Source organism: Cyanistes caeruleus, chromosome 5 (assembly GCF_971803275.1).
Source record: "Cyanistes caeruleus chromosome 5, bCyaCae1.hap1.1, whole genome shotgun sequence".
NCBI lineage: Eukaryota > Metazoa > Chordata > Aves > Passeriformes > Paridae > Cyanistes > Cyanistes caeruleus.
In genome coordinates this window covers 29,575,116-29,590,899 of record NC_141705.1, presented here as the reverse complement: position 1 = coordinate 29,590,899, position 15,784 = coordinate 29,575,116, and the positions used below count along the sequence as shown (strand labels likewise).

At 36.8% G+C, this 15,784-nt stretch overlaps 1 protein-coding gene across 12 annotated transcripts in view; it reads right to left on the bottom strand.

Moving 5' to 3' along the window:
- Nucleotides 1-15,784, bottom strand: part of SLC7A2 (solute carrier family 7 member 2) — a 53,137-nt gene that overhangs the window by 22,840 nt on the left and 14,513 nt on the right. Inside the window, exons 1-2 of one of the 12 annotated variants that reach the window (XM_086888769.1) lie at nt 6,458-6,529; nt 2,979-3,040 (exon numbers count right to left, since the gene is read on the bottom strand). The exons of 7 other annotated variants lie outside the window; for them this stretch is intronic. The gene's annotated coding sequence lies outside the window, so the exon portion shown is untranslated. Of the gene's footprint in view, nt 1-806; nt 965-2,978; nt 3,105-6,457; nt 6,530-15,784 lie in introns of those variants that run through there. 4 more of the 12 variants (XM_086888768.1, XM_023925126.2, XM_023925127.2 and 1 more) reach the window with 4 other exon arrangements.

Genomic DNA, 15,784 nt, shown 5'->3' with positions numbered 1-15,784 from the left:
GACTCAGAAGCAGTTTATCAGAACACTGAGGCAGAGCACATCTCATGCTAAAATACAAACCTAGAGAAGCAAAGCAGGTAACAGCTGGGTTTTCCTTTTGGTGGCAGCATTGTCCTAGACAAGTTTATACTGACTGCCACCAAGCACTCTTATAAAAGGTCTCATTCCTGCAGATTCACAGCTCTTATTCCTGAGTTTGGACAAATATCAACTGATATTCTGCTGATCTTTATGCAGAGTGGAACATGAAGTAGGGCAAGTGAACACATTAAAAAATGATCTCTCCTACTTCTTAACTAGCAGGTTTCAGTATTTTCCTAACTGCTCCTTTATTCTTCCTCTTTTTGTTGCTGCAGCCTTACCCTGCCTCATCCTAGCACAGGACTGTGGGCTCTGCTTCATCTTGGCCTCTACTGCCATGAGCCCTGCCAGGGCTGGCCTGGTCCCCTGCTGAATGTGCTGCACAGCTGAAGAGCACTGACTCTACACTGAGCCTTCCTGGGAAGGCACCCTTGACAGCTTGGGAAAGGGGGTTTTTGATAATTACACTGGGTAATCAATCAAGAAGGAAATGAGTGCTTTTGAGGCATCTCTGGTGCAGTCCTACATTTCCTGGAGCAGAGGTGGACACATGCCTGCCTTTGAACAGAAGTGTTAGGCATGTAGCCTGCAAGGACCGCCTGCCAGGGTGGACTGTATTGTTCATGCAGTTTAAACAGAGAAAATATTGAATCGTGATCTTATACAGAATTTAAACATAGTCAGTGAGTGATAAGAAACCACAAAGGAAAATCCCTTGAACTCACCAACAGTATGCAGTTATTTCTAATTAAGGCATGGAGCAGACAGAACCTGATGAATCTCTCATGTATTCCAACCTGTGCTAGGCTCCACTTTGAAGTCTGCTTCACAGAGAGCACTGTGTCACAAGCAAGGCAAGCTTCATTTTGTCACACGCAAACACCTGTGAAGTGTATTTGTTACCAATGTTGGCACATTCCTTCTGCTGCATACAGCTGAGGGGTGGCAGCTCTTCCACTCTGCATGTGCTGGACCACACTTCTGAAGTCACTTTAGACCAAGTTTTAATTTAGCTGCAGGTTATGCTATAAACATGGAATACGCCTCAAACAGTCCTCCAAAAAAAGGCAGGTCGCAGTTCAACTGCCTTAGACTTGAGGACCAATGACCAGCCCTTACAGAAACCTCCTCCTTCCTTGAACAAATTCCTAGAAAGAACTGCTAAGCCATCCACACTAGAGTTTAGTTTTACCCCTTCAACAAAGATACAGGCAGGAGAGTAGGACACAATTTAGACAGGAAAAAAACTTGACAGATTTATCTAACAGGGGAGGAAAAAACAAAACAAAACTTTCTTATGTCTGATGGACTTTCACAGTATTTGTCAGAATAATGCCCGAATAAGCAGGTATTCTTCTGATCCCTTTTGTTCTTTATTATCTTTGTTAATTTTTTTCTCTACAGTATCTGCTGATAAAATTATCTTAATTTCAGCCTCTTCCGGCCAATTGTAAACCAGATCATTTACTGCTTGTCCACTACACATCTGAATGCCAGTCCAAAAAGATGAGTTCAGCCTTACAATTTGTACCAGCTTTTTGTTCAGGTGGATGATCAGGAACATTTAATTGTCATCTAGTGCTAGCCCTCTTCTGTCAGGAAATGTGTGGCGTCAAAAAAATTGTAACTAAAAACACAATGTAGGGACTAAGTCTCTATCTGCAAAGATTATATCAATATTTAAATCTGCTTTGACTGCTTCACAGTCATATAAAATCTACCATTTCTGCAAATTATTTTTCATGTAATAATAATCTAACCTAGCCTCCTATTCCACACAAAACTCAAAAAGTATGTGGATATTGGAGCAAAAAAAAAAGGTAACTTACATAATGTGTCAATAATTTTATTTCCAATAAAACAAAATTTTAATTTAATTGTCTCATACATGTTTTAATTTAGTACACATTAAACCAAATCTACACAGGGGAAAATCCAAAGTTTTGCTCCAGTTGCCATTCAACTTTTCCCACAAAATTTTCCATTAAAAATTCTAATAAAAATCTCACATGGAAAGCAAATGTTATAAATCAATATGAAACCTCTGAAAGTTTTAATACTGCTTTGAGATTTATGTTTAATGATTTTTGAAACCAAAATAAAATAAAGATATTTTATTCAAAACTATTCTGTTGAGCTAGTATTATGCAACATACTGTTAATTTTAGATGCAGTAGTTAAACATTTTAAACTGCATAATTAATAATAAAATACTCCAATCAGTTTGTAACATATTGAATATATACTATTGAATATATACTGGTTAATACAGATTAATTTAGCATCTTTTTTTCAGCCTCATTTTTCCTGTGAAACCTGTAAAAGTTTATGAAATTTTTTCCTATTACATACATGTAACCCTATTCAAAATAGCAGTATTACATTTATTAGATCTTGTGAAATAAGACATAGGTAGAAAATTAAAAGAATTCAGAGACGAAGCAAAACAAGATACAGTCTATGACGTGCGTGTGTGTATACATATGCACAGAAAATGCATTATTTTAGTACAAGTGTCCTAAAGGTTCCTGTAGTGCCTGAGACTTTCACAAAACTCCTAACGGCTTGAAATATTTAAAGTAGCATATTTCAATAATAAACCTTAACATTAGAAAGCAGCACCTGTAAAAGAAGTATAAGATGCATAAAAGGGAAAAGCAAAGAAAGTTTTATCGTTCAAAAGCAGAAACACCTTCTAGTCAGACTGGGAAGGAAAACATAACTGCATCTTCTATATATTAACACTGAATTTTCACTTCACCGAAGACAGAAATGTAAACAAACTGCACACCATGGCTCTTGCTACTCCAACAGCACATAATTTAAAGGCAAGGTTTCCTAAAATAACCCAGGTTGATTTCAGGTTACTTCTTTCAGCAGTAAACTTCATTACTAACCTGATTCAGAGCAACTTCTGCTAGGTAAATTTCTTCTCCTCTTACTCAGTCCTGAACTCCTGCTGTCATAAATGGAAGAGTAATGACATAAAGTGTTTTTATTAAAAGACTTGCTTTAAAAAGCCAGCTCCAGGTGGTGTGGGGGCCCTCAGTTCTGAGCGGGGAGAGGGGTGGAGGCTCGGACGACCAGGTGATTGGAGGGCTGCAAGCCGGCGAGCTATTTGCCAAGCAAGCAAGCAAGCAAGAAAGCAGGCAAGCAGGCAGGCAGGCAGGGAGAGAAGGTCTTGCTGGTGTTCAGATAAACAATATCTACTGTCTTCATGACAGAAAACCCAACTTAAATGCCATTTCCTGAATTTAAACACACCTGTGTCAGGGAAACTATTCAGACATCCTGAAGGAAATGCATGGGAAAATCCCACTGTGATACCAAGCAAAGTCCTTCCATTGCCCTTGTGAAAAACAGTTTTTGAAGCATATTGAAGGATGCTTTGCAATGTTTTGAGACCGGAGTAAATTTTAGAAGAACATAATTTCAAAAGTATTGCTATGGCTAGAAGCAACACAGAAGGCTATATATTTACAGAGATGGGTTAGAGCCCATTCTGTTGAACTGGGGTAGGTGTACCATAGATGATATTCTCCTTTATATGGCTTGAAATGAAAAATGCTGAAGACTGGACTTAGAACAAGCCAAACCTTCCTGTGATACAATGAATAAATAAACCTCAGTTTCTTAAAAATTAGCTTCCAGAATAAACCAAACCCCTATGTATAATTTACAGCTGTATATTTATTACTTCCAGTGGTGGACAACCCCACTCCAAACATGTAGTAGTATTCCCAGCCAGTATTATTCACAGGATATTGTTTCCTTCTAAACACTCATGTTTCCATCTCTTTATTTTTGTTCAGCTAACATAAGATAAACCTTGCAGAGAGAAGTGCTATGCTTCTCATCATTAAAAGGTCTTTCCGAGCAAAATAGGTAGAAAAACACATTGTGTGGCAGCCCGCTGCAACTTTCTCTCAGTTTTTACTTTTGCTGTTGTGAAAAGTCTGCCAGTGCTCCAGAAGCAGAGAAAGTTCCTCCTTTTAGCTTCATGAATAGCCCTGCTTTCTGCAGCCACATGTAAGGGAAGAATAAAAGCTGTCCTCAGCTTTCCCAGATCCAAGGAGAAATGCATCCAGTAAACTGCGCTCCACAAAGATGGACTATGTTTCAAGACCAGCTTACATTATCCAAGGCAATCATCTTTTTACAGGCAAAAACATATTAAGAGAAAAGGTCTTTTTTGCTGGAGGTCTGCTGATGACAATGCTAATGCTTCTCCTCATGTTGACCTCATCCTTGTTAAAGATGAACTTTATCTCTTTCGCAGTTAATACACAGTCAGAAGATAGAAACAAGAAGTTATGCTACAGGTTAGGTTTCTTGTGCAGAAATGCATGACAACCACTTTTAAGGAACATCACTCTGACCTGTGACAATATCTAGGCATTTTTTTACTAAACTAGCCCTCTCTAAATAGTCCATGAATGACTCAAGAATTACTCAGATGGCTCTTGAATATCTCCAGTGAAGAAGACTCCAAAACTCTAAGAGCAATCTGTGACAGTGCTCTGGTCACCTGCACAGTAAAGAAGTTCTTCCTCATATTTAGCTAGAACTTCCTGTGCATTATTTTCTGCCCACTGCTTCTTGTTTTGTTGCTTATCCCCTGTCTGTGATAATAATTCATCCCTGGTAGCACCAGTACACTTACGAATCCTTACAATGACAGGGCTGGGCTGCTTTGGTTTGTCTGACTTTCTAAAACTTAATCCTGCGAACAGTAGCACACAGAAGCTACACTGCTAAAGGCATTCAAACCTAGAACCCTCCTGGCTCCCAGTCAAGAGGCAGGGAGCATGCTGCTTGGTGAAATAAAATGGTTTTCATCTGTCCCACCTCAATCTAATGCACTGTGGGGTAGACCAGTATACCCTCATCACGCAGTGTTTGGATCTAAGTTCCTATGGACAGACACTCAGACACAGTTTTGGGTGCGTTTTCAGTGACACACGCTTGAAACGTCAAGAAGACCACGCTGTGACCCAGCAAAGGCCATTTTTGTAGATTCAGCTGACAGGTGTATTTGTTTGGCTGAGGGTGTGTGACAAAGATGTTCATACAGGGCCGGATCTTGTGGGAGATCAGTGAGGGATGCCAGATGTGGTGCTCTTTGGACAAGACTGAGCAGACAGAATGCCATCTGGTGGCAGCTACCTGTATAGCATACCCAGCTTCCCTCTCAGAGGAGATGCTTGTTTCTCTCCAGGAAAGAGCTGTGGTAGACACACTTTGTGGCTCACAGTTTGTTTCCTGTTACAAATCCAGCTGTTCTTGGACCAACAACATTAAGTGCTGATGTTAGAAACTTTTCTGCTCCTTAGGAACTATATCACTTGGATTAATACAAAGAGCCTCATCCAAGACTTCTCTGATTTACAAACCCCAAGGACTTTTGTAGCACATTCTTTCCATTAAAAATTTGATCAAGAATTCTCTCCTTGCCAGGAAGCAGTTGGCCACATTAGAGGGAATGAACTGAAGGACAAAATTATTTTATCTTATTTCCCTATGGAAGGCTCCTTTTAAGACTTTCCCTTAGAGTATCAAGACTATGAACATATTTTTATACAGTTACACAGTTGCTCAGGGGATTTTAATTTTATCAAAAAAAAAAACCTGCAAGCCAATAATTTTGAAACTCTTGCACAAAGTGAAACAGTGGTCTACAGATGCTTTCAAAGTGATTAAAAGCTGCTCTGTTATTGCCTCTGACTTGTCTCACAGGCACAGCCTCACAGCTATGGGCCAAAAATCTGTGGAGTTTTACATAACTGGAGGTATTAACTGTGCACATGCATATCCATGTGCTTGCCCATATAACTGACCAAAGTTAAAAATGAACAGAAGTGCTTGCTGGCCTAGGCCTTAGTGAACCATAGCAATCCCACCACTTTGCAACCAACTGTAATGAGCTCAACTTCTGTCATGTACAATGAAAAAGAAACACATGTTTTGTACACTTTGTGCAGCTCTGATGCATTATGAGAAGATGGACTGGTACTCATAAGAGGATTCATCAAGTAGCCAGCAAGAATCTTTTCCAGATAAAGTAATTACATTTTAGTGGTTCTGACCTGTGGTTCTGAGAGTAAAAATCCAGTGCAATCTGTGTGCTAATCTACACAAGATGATCATAAACATTTGAGAGAGAAATAATCTTTATAAAGCTCAATAGTAGTGTAGGCTGTCTCTATAATGTTATAATAGGATCATTTCTGAAGAGAATAAATTACAAATCAATACTTTTAAAGGATTTCCTATTTATTTAAATAAAAATATTTTAGATTGCTTCTCATGGTTTAACAAATTACTGAAACTAGTTCCTACAAAATATTGTACAGATTAAAATAAAATTATCACTTACCAAGTCCCTCTATTTTTCTTTAATAATTTTTTTTCAGTTTGTAGTTAGGAAAATACCTCAAATCCTGAACTTCTGTAAAAGAAATTTAATACAACCTATAAAAAATAATCACATACTACTAGACTAATGCAGTCAGGAAGAACAAACCTGAAATCCTGTATCATTTTGTATGTAGCAAGAAGAAGGGCTATGTTAGCACAAATTCCAATTAGTTATTTTGATCCAAGAATGAGTAAATTAACCTAATATTAAGCATGTCCAAAACAGCTACTAGCTGCCATTTGCTGAATTCCTAATATTCCCAGGGATCTAAAGGAAATTTTTGAGATGCTGACTCACAGTGCCGTCCCTAAGTCTAAAATCAGATTTTTCAAGAAGAAAAGTAACTATTTAAAGACATACTATCTATAAAAAAAAATCCACACATACTTTTTTGGCTTTGAATACAGGATAAATATAGATAGGAAACTTAGATTTAAAATGTTGTAATATATACAAAGAAGAACCAAGAAAATCAAAGTTAAAACTAAGACTTGATATTTAATTCAAAATAAACCATGATGCTTTGTCTTGCCAAAACTGAAATGATTCTGTTTTGCATCTCCCTGGACACCTGGGAAAGGTGTGTCAGACACAGCTCCACACTGCAGCTTGGGAAGGAGCTGGAGAAAGCACCACCAGACAGCTGAAGTGTGAGTATACTTCTCCCTCAGAGGCAGGAAGTTACAAATGGGCTTTCAATAAGAGCAGGAGAAAGATCTACCAGATAAAAAACTATTAAGTGGACATTATTAGGTGGATTTTTTGTGGTATAAGCTACTACATAACATCTTATTCTGCTTTTTTTATAAGCCTATTTGAACTTACAACATATTGGACTGAAGCAAATGTTAAAAAAAAAAAAAAAAGTATTCCATTTCTGACAACAGTCCATGTTTGAAACAAATGTGCAATTTCACATCTAAAGGTTTGTCTAATTTTCTATGTAAAGTTGTCTATGTAAGTCTAATTTTCTTTGAAAATTAGGCACATTTCATAGAAATCATCCCAACCTATGTAAATTCAACTGACATTTAAAAGTAGTATTTAATGTCAAAAAAGAAAAAACACCAAGCTTTTTTACCCAAATAATGAGGTTCTGGCTTATTAAATATTAAAAGCTGTATTGTCATGTATGGAGATTATAGGTTTTTAGTTGATTTGAATGTGCTTCATTTACAGCCTTTCAAGGCTATCCTATTCTAGTTATCACTTTCTTCACTACCTGAATTTACTGAAAGTTTATTTCCCAGTCCTTCTATAATACAGGACTTCCTTTGACTCACTGTTTTTACCTCAGCCAATCAATCTCTTTCCTCAGTTTACTTGGATTTTTTTATTGCTGGATTATTTGTGAGGGGTTTGGGAGGGTCGGTTTGTTTGTTTTTGCTGTTTTTTTGGGAGGATTTTTTTGTTGGTTGGTTGGGTTTTTCATGGGTTTTTTTGTTTGGTTGGTTTCATTTTTTCTTGGTTTTTTTTGTTTGTTTTGTTCTTAAATTTTTCAGCTGGAAAGGCTAAAAATTATCCTTTTCCCTGTATCGAAGAGGAAAATCTTACCAATTACTATTCATAATGAACATTTTTTTTCCCATAAAAAGCAATTTCATCCAGAATATTTATATTAACTCCGTTTCTACTTAACAATCATTTTCCTTTCTGGATAATGATATGAAGGTTGCTTTTTTCACTTAGTCTTTTTAATCAGTAACAGGCTTTACCTTTCACCCCACGTTTTTAGCCTCTTGTGTAAGACACAAGCAAAAGCCTCTCAGAAAGTAACATCAGAACAATTCCATGTATTCTGTTGTGTTGAAAACCTGACAGAAACAAAAAAAAAACAAACCCCTGAAAAACTTGTAGAGATGTATTTACAAATGCAGTCCTGGGATATTTTTTTTTTGGTGATAATAGGAAAGATATGCAATGACTAGAAGATCAAAATTAAGTCCCAAACATTTCCCTGCTGAAAATTGTACTGATTTGCACAAAAGCTGGTGATTCTCTAAAAGGGACTTAGACACTGATTTTAAAGCAGAAATAGTGAGAATCCTTTCACTAGCTCCTGAGGTGGCCTCTAAAATGCCTATAAAATCTGTATTTTTTAAATGGCTTTGCCATTTAAAGCTCCTGTGTGCTTCCACAGAGGAGTTGAAAGGCCCAAAAAGTAGCCTGTTTTCATGCTGCAAGAGTGGAAATTAAGCAAAGAACTAATGATTCACCTCATTTCTCTTTCCTCCCTTCCCAGCTTCAGCTGGCTGGTTTGATGGCTCAGACAGCACCAGCTCCAGGGGTTCCTACTCTGCTGGGGTTGTCCAGTCCCATCCCTCTCAGCCCATCTGACCAGAGCACCATACACTAATGCTCCAGTGGGTCTTTTTGTTTTAAAAAGCCATGCAATTAATATTCTGCGCAAACTCACTGAAAACTGTTTAAAGTAACTCTGTTTTATATATGTAAAAAAGTGGCATCTCCTCCTATTTTCTGTGCAGGCCAAGAAAGGAAGAAGAGTGAGTGGAGAAGAAAGACGAATATATCTAATTTAAGACTAAAAGAAATCACAGATGATCCCAGAAACAGCCTCACTAACCAAAATATCATGAGGCAGGGGGAGGAGGGGAATTCTTATTATACATCTTACTTGTTTCTGTAGGAATTTTTAAGGTATATGGAAAATATGTTATCTCAAACAGATTACAAAAACCCAAAAAAAAACTAGGTATAATCAAGGTGTATATTTCTCATAATGGAATATCTAAAATGAAGCATGTTTTAATTATCTGCCAATTTTAAGAGTTTAAAAAAGTTATGTTTGCTTTCATTTGCTTATAGAAATCCAAGAATTAAATGCACATTATTTATATTCCATATTTCTTGTATCTTAAGGGCATTAAGAATTAATTTAAAAGATTCTTGCATAAAAGCTTTGGAAAATCTCCTTTGCAACCAAATATTACCAGGAAATAATGGCAAAGTATTTAAACTAGGATTCTTCACTACATCTGTACTGGACTTCAAATATTAAATCAGAGAAGCATTTTTGTGCCATTCAAATGTGAAAATGGAACTGTGACATGCCCAGCACCATTGCCACACACAGCACACACCAGACACAACATGTCTGTTAAGTGCAGTGCTGTGATTTATTTTAGGTTTATACATCAGAACAATACAAAACAACATAAACAGGAACGGCTATTTCACACGATATAAATAAGCTGCACCTGCAACGCTTAATCCCAGAAGCATTAAACAGCATTCCATGGTCTGAAGTAACTGCTGTTAAGACCACCTCTTTTAAGATTCCTTGCAGGTACTTGCTGCACCCTGCAAAATCAAACACCACTTCTTCCAAATATGAAATCTCCAGAAAAATAAGTCCCTGCAAAGTCACTAGAGCAATCCTGTTACAGAGCACTAACCTTTGACATTAAATGTGGATGCTCTAGACAGACAGTCTCAATATATATTGTACATATCAAGATCATATAAATCCAAACATCTAACATGATTTATAACTGAGATAACTAATGACAGAGCATTCCCTTTTCATTCTTGGCTTTAAATAGCGCCACTACATTTAATGCTTCAGGAACAGAGTTTGAAGAACATTGCAACCTTCAACTGGGTAATTTTTTGGAAAGAGTTTCAAATTTGTCAGTACTTTTAAGCAAATCAATAAACAGCTTGACTGCATGTAACAGCTCACAAGTAGAACAATGACTAAGACTTCAAAACACAGCAAAAACCAGTACTGACCTCGATAGTTGCCCACTGAGGCGTTGCTCACAGATTTCCAGTGGGGTTAGCAATAGGTACAGCAAGTGACCCTAACCATACTTTCCAGAGAGCCTAGACAGGCTGCAGAGCTCCATGATGTAACAGAGCACTGCAGTCAGCAAAGCCCTGTTCAACATCTTCTGAGGATACATCAAAAACGCTCTGTGAACTTCTCTTAAGAAAGAAGTATTCTTTTTGTATTTTAATCAATTGTTTTAATCAATTGCATAACTGTGATGAAGACGTGCTTTCAGATCCATGTAACGTGTAAGGACTGAAACACTGGCAAGTCTGCCTGAAGAAACCAGACCTTCTCTTGGAATAAGTCCAAGTTCAGCAATAACAGGAGAATCATTTCAGCAGAGCATTGAAGAAGCACATGTGCTGGTTCATAAAGCAATGAGTATTCTGTAAATAATAAGTAACATACAGAATAACACAAACATTTGAGAGAAAATCCAACTCAGATGTGCATGTGCGTTTCTGTACTCCCAGCCAGCACAACAGTTCTTTCCTTGCAATGTTATCTTCAATATAAATCGTCTGGAGGTATTGAAAAAGCCAACAGTTTAGCAGTTCCATAGTTTTTCCAGGACACAGCTCTGCTTATAAAAATCAAAAGTCATTTGAGCATAAATTGCATTTACTGTGCCTATGAAGTTACTTCATTGACTACCAAATAGCCCAGAGGAACAAACCGTATGAATGCTGACTGCAGTAATGTACTTGCAGTACTAACTGATGATGCACCAGTTAAATACTAGCAAATGTGTTTCCAGGATAATTTGTGTGACATAGCAAACAGGAAATTGTTGGGACAGGCATTACTTCTCCTACTTGAAGATAGAGTGAAATACAATTTTCCAATTTTATTTTGTTGCAGCAGCAGAAGGCCCATAAATGTATAACATTTTATTCTATCTTCAGCAAACACAAAGCATCTCAACAAACATTCTATACCACCTCCTCACCTCAGGAACTTTCTTTCCTTGCCACATACAATGATTCTGAATGGCATGACCAACTTCTGACTGAAAAGGTCAGGGGATATCACACAGATCATAAAACATCCTCTTCTAAGATGTACTGAACAAAAGCAATAGAGCCAAATATATTTGCTTAAGGAAAACCACTCCAAATGCACAAATCAGGCCCTCAGAAGTCCAGACAATAAGAAGAGTAGCTGTCACCAAGGAGGTATCCTTCCACATACGTTGTGTGTACATGGCTCTGTGTGTATTCATGAGTGCAAACTATATTATTTCTCAGTTCCTACTATGCAAAAAGATACTGTTATTATAGCTGGATTGCAATTTTGGACTAAAAGTGTTCTGCTTGCTCACTTTCTTTTCATGACTCTGGAGGCAACAACAGCAAATTGAATTCCGGCTACCTGTGTGAGCAGAGGCTGGGTCTGGACACAACCCATTCCTTACTCACCCCAGGGCAAAAAGGAGGCCAGGGTAGGGTCAAACCCAGAGAACAAGCTCCTAGTTTGAAATGCAATGGTCTAGGAAATTACAGGCAGGAAAGATGAGACATCTCATTTTAGCAGCTACTAGCAGAAAGCTTCTGACATCAGGTATCTTGTTTCATAGAGTAACTAGAACACACAGAACCCCTTTGGGGTAAAATATTAATGGAAAATGTCATAGAAATTATTTCTGAATTTCAAAATTCCACCACTTCCCTTATTAGCAGTAGATGGAATTTTTCACCAACCTGCTGATTTTTATTGAACCTGATCATTGTTAGCACCACCTGTAAATGATACATGTTTTCATAGTGTAAAATATTTGTCATGAAGAGTAAGTACACATTTCTCGTGGAAACACTATAAAAACATGAAGCTTCAATTGTTCTACACCAGTAACAGATACTCAGAAATTCATTTAGTCACATAAAATTATTCTAATCAATGTCAAATCCTTCAGGCCTAATCTAAAAAAAAAAAAAAATAGCTAGTTTAAATGGTAATGAACATGTCAGCAAGAATACCTTGGCTAAGAACCTTTCTCACCCATGCATTGCTTTGTTGGCCTTCAGGAAATGCCACTTTGGCATGCATTTTTCAAACTATTGCTCTTTATTTCTGTCCCTAGAAACTTAGCCAGCAATGCACATGCATATCTCATGCATCTCAATTTCCAGCAGCTGAAGAGGCTTAAGAAGAACGAAATGTTCCCTGTGAACAGACTCCCATAACTTCCAGCTACTTTCTTTTATTTCTCTTTAATTTTGACCTTTTTCCACATTTCACATACATCCTAGGTTCAACTTCTCATTATTTTCTGCCTACTTCAATCATGATTCATCAGGCAGGATGATACAGTACAGATACTAAGATACAGTAATTGCTCCAGTATGAAAATATTCTTCAAAATATTTAAAACTGCTTCTAGTATTCTACAGTAAGAATTGTTTGTTTTGGCTCAAAAAGAACCCTAACATAATTCTAATCTTCAGAAGAAAAATTATTTAGAAATACTTTGATGATAACAGAAGGAAAATCACTGCTGTTCTTCAGCATGTCTCCACAGAAATCTAAAAATAGTAAGTCAAAAGACCAAAATACCTCCAGTTTTACAAACTTTATGTAGCCTTCTAAAACAAACCATCCAGAGTTCAACATCTGTTAATGAACAACCTAAAACATGATCTATCAATTTTTTGGTAAAGAGGGGGGAAAAAAGAAAAAAAATTCAGCAATTAGTAGTCTGTGGACTAGTAATGATGATCCATTAGTAACAACACGACTCCTTCAGGTTATTTGGTCTGAGACAGTAAATCATTTTTTAAAAATGTCCTTGATAAATGCTATCAATCTGGTACAGTTTAAAAGACAAATAAATGCTCTAATTGAAGTAAAAAAATAGGATGGAAGTTTGGAAATCCAATACAAGAAGTCTGTGTCTAGATAAAAGGATATGAAGGACAAAAAGCTCCTTGCAGTTTTCTGTATTAATAGCAGCTATGTACTTCCTTGCAAACTTTCAGTGGTGCACAAATTGGACATGCTTTTTGCTGCTAGCCTAATTTAGTTTTAGAAATCTATTATTATATACACAGCAGAATTTCTGGCTAGAACAAATGATAAAAATCAACTTTGAAGATAATCCAGGTGACTCACCTGGAATTAATTGTCATTTTCTTCTGATTTAGGCAGGGGTTTATTCCCTGAGGTCTAACCACCTCTCTATTTCTAAACTCTGCAGGCACAAAACTTTAAAAAATAAAATAAAAATCAATGAAATCTGATGCTTTGCTTCAGCGCTGCAGATACTTATGGAAACTGCCATAGCAGCCTGCCTGTTGTGTACAAAACACCTGCAATTACTTTACCTCTAAATGATGGTAGATGTTTTAACTCCTTGTGTGTAACTCTCCAGAAGCACAAGCAGCCATCCAACCTCACCCTGATTATCCCTAAAGATTAACTGGACAATGACTCTCTACGGTCTCTTGCTGATGTAATGTTGAGAGAAATTTCTGAAAATTGAGAGCACAAATCTGAAAAATAAAAATGCTCTTCTTCCAGCCACGCATCATAGACAGGTATTTCTTCTAAAATTTTCAAGACAGCTTATACTACATGTTGACTATTAGCTAGGTAATGTCCTGAGAAGGAAGGCTAAGACTTCACAAGGATACAGATGAACACATTCACTTACTCTGCAATTCCCAAGAGTTACAAAGAGAAATGAGGAAAAAACCCCAAACAATCTCCAAATCATTAGAACTGATCAATTCTCTTCAAAAGAGGCCTTAAAATACTGGGGTTTTTCTGCTGGGAATTACAAAACCCACCACAAACATCAGACAACTGTTTGATGGCCAGACATACTTCTGAAAGGGTTTTCAGGGCAGGCCAACAGCAGATGGATGAATTGTCCAGAGCAGAAAAAATGGGTTTACTCTTGAAAGATATTGGTGGACTTTGCACTGGACTGCAATAATTTATATGAAACTGATGACAGCTATTAGGCCAAAACAAGAGAAAACAAGAAAAAAGCAGTAGAGCCACTGAGTGAGTTCAAACAGATCAAAGACAGCTACTCCTTCAGAAAAAAATACTAGTTTTTTTTCTTTTTTTCATTTATAACTTTGCTCTCTGCTGATAGTTGTATGAGTGTGTGACATTAGAAATTTTGTCATGATCTAGACATGACATGTCTAAAATCATCCAAAAGAGCAGAAAATGCATCTGAGAAAGCAGATACTTTACCATTTCATGCCTATCAGCATAAAATATGCCCTGGAATAAACAACGTGATGCCATGCCGTGACTTAGTCAAGAATTAAAGTAATTTCATGTTTCCTTTCATTCTACTTGTTCCTAATTCTATAATGCAAACTCTGAAAAAAAAAACCTCTCAGAAAGCTATTTCATATGATTGAAGTTGTGTTCTGCTAACAAGGTCTCTTCAAAGACAACACATAAACAGAGCATGAAAATACCATTCAGCTGGGGAAATTGTTAAAACTATGAGTCTGTCTCTTCCTAAACTTAGCTTAACTCAATTTATTCACATTGCTTCTTTTCTTCTCCCCTTCCTTCCACAAAATAAAAAAGACCAAACAATATAATGTTCACAGTTTTAACTGCTTGGAAGTAAAACAAAAGACATTCATTAGAGCTTGTGTAAAAGTGAGGAGATGGACTCTAAGCGAATGTAAGTTGTGTCCAGAGGATTTCTTTCCTCAAAATTTATCAAACTGAGTATATGGCACACAAAGAAAGCACAAGTAACAATCACATGCTGGATCAAAGGCTATTTGAAAAGTGTCATCAAAACCAGTTGAGAAGTCATGGATAGGGAGAAATGAATTTTGGAACATTATAAAAGATCAAAAAGAAGATACTGACCATAGAGATTATGACATTGCTACTTCCCCAAAATGAACTGAATATCTCCCTATGAATATAACTGGGTATTACATGGACTTCTACTCTTTGGCTGGCCACAGCCACAAATTATTCCTTATTACATCTATGCTTTATACAATTTAGCAATGGCCAGACAGCCAAAATTATTATGCATCAGACTGCCCACTCTGATGGGAAATATTTTTAACACTTAGATTAACAGAAAATCTTCTTAAAAAGAGAAAAAAATAAGAAAAATAGAAAGACTGAGAAAGAAAAGAAGAAAAAAGATTGGGCTGTATCTAACAAGGAATTTTCTGTCAGTTTTACAGATTTTAAGCAGAGTTTTGTATTACAGCTAACAGTAAAATGACTTGGTGACCCCATTTATTTGGATAATTCTTGAGGTTGATGTGACTCAAGTTCATGGAACTAATTTGTCTGGATAACAGCTTTACAAAGGTTCTGAAGAGTCTAGACATTTTCACTGTGGGAAAAAAAATTGCACAAACCATTTTATACAAACTTTACAAGTAATATCCTGCAGTCATCCTGTCATATTACAAATTGTACTTCTAAAGTCAACAGCAGATAAACTAAAGCATTTGAAAGTAGCTGTGTTTGTACAACACTGGAAGGTAACA